Source organism: Salvelinus fontinalis, unplaced genomic scaffold (genome assembly GCF_029448725.1).
Source record: "Salvelinus fontinalis isolate EN_2023a unplaced genomic scaffold, ASM2944872v1 scaffold_0735, whole genome shotgun sequence".
Lineage (NCBI taxonomy): Eukaryota > Metazoa > Chordata > Actinopteri > Salmoniformes > Salmonidae > Salvelinus > Salvelinus fontinalis.
The window spans coordinates 69281-75784 of record NW_026600944.1 but is presented as its reverse complement, the minus strand read 5'-3'; positions in this window follow the sequence as shown (position 1 = coordinate 75784).

Sequence of the window (6504 nt, the reverse complement as noted above, 5' to 3'; positions counted from 1 at the left end):
GTGGGCAGATCTATTGTATTTGTTCAAACTAAACTACAGCACTTACTTTGATGAGTTAAATCTGATCCTTTCTTCTCTTCTCCTCCTCTCACAGTTCCACTCAGCCCCGTTGTTTTCCTGCAGTCCACCAGCAGCACAGACAACCTCTTCATACCCAGCAGTGAGGCGCTACCGGGAGAGGCACGACATGGGGACTCCGGGAGGGAGTTGTCCTGGTAACCATAAAGAGGGGACACAGACACATATCATTATGGATGCTGATGTCACTGTTGTCATGAAGTGCTTTACAGAAACCCAGCCCAGACCCCTATAGAGCAAGCTGTATACTAGACCAGACCAAGCTGTACCATCTGGTGTTCTGATCTGGAGAGACTCTTCTCTTCCTCGTCAGCAGGATGTTGTTGAGGCTCCCCAGAGGATCCACAATAGTCATGTCTCTCTCCTGTGTGAATGAGAACATCAAACAGACGGTAAACTTATGAACTTCTATTGCAATTACAGGGTGTTACAATAGGCATGAATATATGTCTAAAAAGGGCCTAAATTAGCCACTTTAATTATGCTTTTTTTGTGTGATCAGTGGTATAAAGTACTTAAGTAAAAAATACTTTAAAGTACGATTTAAGTAGTTTTTCAGGGAATCTGTACTTTACTATTTTTGACTAATTTCACTTTTACTTGTCTACATTCCTAAAGAAAATTATGTACTTTTTACTCCATACATTTTCCCGGACACCCAAAAGTACTCATTACATTTTGAAGGCTTAGCTGGACAGGAAAATGGTCTAATTCACGCACTAATCAAGAGAACATCCCTGGTAATCATCACTGCCTCTGATCTGGCGGACTCACTAAACACACGTTTCAATTGTAGATTGTCTGAGAGTTGGAGTGTGTCCATGGCTATCCGTAATTTTTTTAAATTTATTTTATTTCACCTTTATTTAACCAGGTAGGCAAATTGAGAACACGTTCTCATTTACAATTGCGACCTGGCCAAGATAAAGCAAAGCAGTTCGACACATACAACAACACATAGTTACACATGGAGTAAAACAAGCATACAGTCAATAATACAGTGAAAAATACGTCTATAGACAATATGAGCAAGTGAGGTGAGATAAGGGAGGTGAAGGCAAACAAAATATATACATAAATAAATAAAAATATAAAAAGGCCATGGTGGCGAAGTAAATACAACATAGCAAGTAAAAAAAAAGAAAAAAAGTAGAGATAGTAGAGATAGAAAAAAGTTGAGATAGAAATAATGGGGAAATAAAAAGAAAAAAGAAAATGGCACCATCTGGTTTGCTTAATATAAGGAATTTGAAATTATTTATATACTTTTACTTTTGATACTAAAGTATATTTTAGACTTTTACTCAGGAAGTATTTTACTAGGTGACTCACTTTTACGTGAGTAATTTTCTATTCAGGTATCTTTACTTTTACTCAAGTATGACAATTGCGTACTTTTCCCACCACTGTGATGCAAATGTTAAAGGGCCGTTCCGCAAAATGGGTTCATTTTGGGTCCCTCTGATATTTTAAGTAGAAAAGATGCACTGTATATTATATTTTAAAAGCCTGTTAATTAGAATAAGTGCACTTTAATATAGACCATAGAGAATTCAATAAATACAATTTTTAAGTGCACAAAATATATGTACCAATGGCAGATTGCCCCTTAAACAATTCCTACAGTACTGAACAACATATCAAAGTGCAGGTATTCAGTAGAATGTCCCTTAAAAAACACAGTTCAACAACTGCTGTTTCATTACAATATGAATATGTAAATGTTGAATAAATACTTATATGATTAGGTAGTGTTTTAATACACATTTGCTCTGTTCATTTTTTACATTCGTTTTTATTTAGATGTGACGGTACTATTCCCTTAAAGCTACGCTCTTTAAGATACCAATAATCCTGTAAACCAGGGGTGGGCAACTCCAGTCCTCGGGGCCTGATTGATGTCACACTTTTTCTCCCTCCCTAGCAAACACAGCTGATTAATCAAACTGCATCCTAAACTGAAGATCATGAATTGTTGATTATTGGAGTCAGGTGTGTTAGCTGGGCCAAAACTGTGACACTAATCAGGCCCTCGAGGACTGGAATTTCCCAACCCCGCTGTAAACAATAGAGCAAATGCGTCACATTCAAATAGCACTTGATTATCTGTAGTGCTTTACACTGAGTCTACAAAACATTAAGAACACCTGCTCCTTCCATGACATAAACTGACCAGGTGAATACAGGCTAAAGCTATGAACCCTTATTGATGTCACTAGTTAAATCCACTTCAATCAGTGTAGATGAAGGGGAGGAGACGGGTTAAATAAGGATTTGTAAGCCTTGAGACAAATGAGACATGGATTGTGTATGTGTATCATTCAGAGGGTGAATGGGGAAGACAAAATATTGAAGTGTCTTTGAACGGGGGATGGCAGTAGGTGCCAGGTGCACCGGTTTGTGTCAAGAACTGCAAAGTTGCTGTTTTTTTCCCCAGCTCAACAGTTTCCCATGTGTACTAAGAGTGGTCCACCATCCTAACAGTGCCGTTTAAGATGAGGCAGAACGATTTGTTTTTTTATGAGCATGGCCTTATTTCTATTACAGCATATTAGATGACTGTCATTCATATTCCGTTCACCCTGTTCAATGTAACAGCAATAGGTTTCGGCTACTACATGATACTAGAATTTTCCCTATACCCATCATGAGGTTGCTACAACCTAGCCTATGAATGAAAGTTTAGAATGTAGGGTCACACAGGTCGAGATACGTTTTTTAGGTGACAGACAGTCTTGAAGACATCACCAACTAATTATCATGGTCCAAACACACCAAGACAGTCGTGAAGAGGGCACGACAACAAGTTTTCCACCTCGGGAGACTGAAAAGATTTGGCATGGGTCCCCAGATCCTCAAAAGGTTCTACAGCTGCACCATCGAGAGCATCCTGACCGGTTGCATCACCGCATGGTATGGCAACTGCTCGGCATCTGACCGTAATGCACTACAGAGGGTAGTGAACATCACTGGGGCCAAGCTTCCTGCCATCCAGGACCTATATAAAGAAAGCCCAAAAAATTGTCAGTCACCCAAGTCATAGACTGTTTTCTCTGCTCCCGCACGTCAAGCGGTACAGGAGCACCAAGTCTAGAACCAAAAGGCTCCTTAACAGCTTCTACCCCCAAGCCATAAGACTGCTGAACAATTAATCAATGGCCACCCGGACTATTTACATTGACCCCACCTCCATTTGTTTTGTACACAGCTGCTAGTTGCTGTTTATTATCTATGAAATGTCACTTCACCCCGACCTACATGTATAAATGACCTCGACTAACCTGTACCCCCGCACATTGACTCGGTACCAGTACCCCCTGTATATAGCCTTGTTATTGTTATTTTATTGTGTTACTTTTTATTATTTTTTACTTTTGGTCATTTGCTAATTTTCTTAACTCTTCTTGAACTGTACTGTTAGTTAAGGGCTTGTAAGTAAGCAATTCACTGTAAGGTCTACACTTGTTGTATTCGGCGCATTTGACAAATAAAGTTTGATTTTATTTGACAAATTCAGGTATGTTTATCCCATTTTTTTCTGTTTAAGAAACATTTGTCTCTAGAGAGTTGAAAACAGCAGGTCTGGGACAGGTAGCACCTCCGGTGAACAGGTCAGGGTTCCATAGCTGCAGGCAGAACAGTTGAAACTGGAGCAGCAGCACGGCCAGCTGGACTGGGGACAGCAAGGAGTCATCATGCCAGGTAGTCCTGAGGCATGGTCCAAGGGCTCAGGTCCTCCGAGAAAGAGAAAGAAAGAAAGAGAGACAGAGAGAATTGGAGAGAGCATACTTAAATTCACACAGGACACCGGATAAGACAGGAGAAATACTCCAGATATAACAGACGACCCCAGCCCCCCGACACATAAACTACTGCAGCATAAATACTGGAGGCTGAGACAAGAGGGGTCAGGAGACACTGTGGCCCCATCCGATGATACCCCCGGACAGGGCCAAACAGGCAGGATATAACCCCACACCACTAGAGGGATATCTTCAACCACCAACTTACCATCCTGAGACAAGGCCGAGTATAGCCCACAAAGATCTTCGCCATGGCACAACCCAATGGGGGGTGCCAACCCATGAATACGGCTGCACAGTATTGTCTCTTCTCGATGGGGGTTATGATATCGTTTAGTACCTTGAGCGGGGTTGAGGTGCACCCATGACCAGCTCGGAAACCATATTGCACAGCGGAGAAGGTTCATGCTGAAAGAGCTCTGATAGGTTGGAGGATGTCCTCCGGTAGTTGTCATAATTACTGTTTAAGTCTATGGAAGCCTTGAGAACCATGAGCCTCCTAGGTTTTGTATTGAAGTCAATGTACCCAGAGGAGGACGCAAAATATGTTTTATTCAATTATTTGGTGATGTGATTATATTTAGTATAGTTTTATCCAAAAATGATTTTATTTGAATGTTTTACCAATTTATTTTCTTCTGAAACTCACTGAAAATCCCTTCCCACAATTATGTCATGTTGGCTCGATGTCCTTTGGGTGCAGTGGAGGCTTCTCAGTGTGGGAAGCATTGGAGTCAACATGTGCCAGCATCCCTGTGGAAGGCTTTGGACACTTTGAAGAGTTCATGCCCCAACAAATTGAGGCTCTTCTGAGGGAAAAGGAAGAGGTTCCTAGTCCATATTAGGACGTTTATTTCTCTCCAAATGTTTGGTATGATCAGTGTATATATATATAAAGAAAATATTGCATGACCAAAAGCACAATTCTATTTTTGTAAAAATGAGACAAGAGTACGAGCATATGTGTGTTCTCTCATGAACTTTAAGTAGCCTGTATTTGATGTGATATACTCCTTTCGAGACAGGATTGTGTCACGGCACAGATCTGGGGAAGTGGACCAAAACATTTCTGCAGCATTGAAGGTCTCCATCATCTTAAAAGGAAGAAGTTTGAAACCACCAAGACCCTTCCTACTGCTGGCTGCCCGGCCACACTGAACAATCGGGGGAGAAGGGCCTTGGTCAGGGAGGTAACCAAGAACCCAATGGTCACTCTTACAGAGCTCCTCTGTGGAGATGGGAGAACCTTCCAGAAGGACAACCATCTCTGCATCACTCCACCAAGCAGGACGTTATGGTAGAGTTTCCAGACGGAAGCCACTCCTCAGTAAAAGGCACATGAAAGCCAGCTTGGAGTTTGCCAAAAGGCACCTAAAGGACTATCAGAACATGAGTAACAAAATTCTCTGGTCTGATGAATGCCAAGGGTCACGTCTGGAGGAAACCTGGCACCATTCCTACGGTGAAGCATGGGGTTGGCAGCATCATGCTGTGGGGATGTTTTTCAGCGGCATGGACTGGGAGACTCGTCAGGTTCCAGGGAAAGATGAACGGAGCAAAATACAGAGAGATAATTTTTGAAAACTTGCTCCAGAGCACTCAAGACCTCAGACTGGGGCAAAGGTTAACCTTCCAATAGGACAACGACCCTACGCACAAAGCCAAGACAATGCAGGAGTGGCTTTGGGAGATGTCTCTGAATGTCCTTGTGGGGCCCAGCCAGAGCCCGGATTTGAACCCGATTTAACATCTCTGGAGAGACCTGAAAATAGCTTTGTAGTGACACTCCCCATCCAACCTGACAGAGTTTGAGAGGATCTGCAGAGAAGAATGGGAGAAACATGAGGATCCTGCTGCTGCTGTCCTCAAGGGCAAATTGACAGATTTTTCACCTAGTTGTCTTTGGGATTCAAACCAGAGATCTTTCGGTTACTGGCCCAACACTAGTAACCGCTAGGCTACCTGCAGCAGGAGCCCCATGTTGACAGGAGAGCCCACCTTTATTTTCCCCTCATTATGAACATTCATATTGGTCAACAGTCAACCTATTGTGTGTATTGAACATTCATATTGGACTGTAGCAGCTAGCTAACTGGCAACCGATCAACCTATTGTGTGTATTGAACATTCATATTGGACTGTAGCAGCTAGCTAACTCGCTACCGATCAACCTATTGTGTGTATTGAACATTCATATTGGACTGTAGCAGCTAGCTAACTGGCTACCGATCAACCTATTGTGTGTATTGAACATTCATATTGGACTGTAGCAGCTAACTAACTGACTACTGATCAACCTATTGTGTGTTGAACATTCATATTGGACTGTAGCAGCTTGCTAACTGGCTACCGATCAACCTATTGTGTTCATTGAATATTCATATTGGACTGTAGCAGCTAGCTATCTGGCTACTGATCAACCTATTGTGTGTATTGAACATTCATATTGGATTGTAGCAGCTAGCTAACTGACTACTGACAACCTATTGTGTGTATTGAACATTCATATTGGACTGTAGCAGCTAACTAACTGGCTACTGATCAACCTATTGTGTGTATTGAACATTCATATTGGACTGTCTTACCTGTAGAGTAGCATCACCACCCATCAGCCCATTTTCTT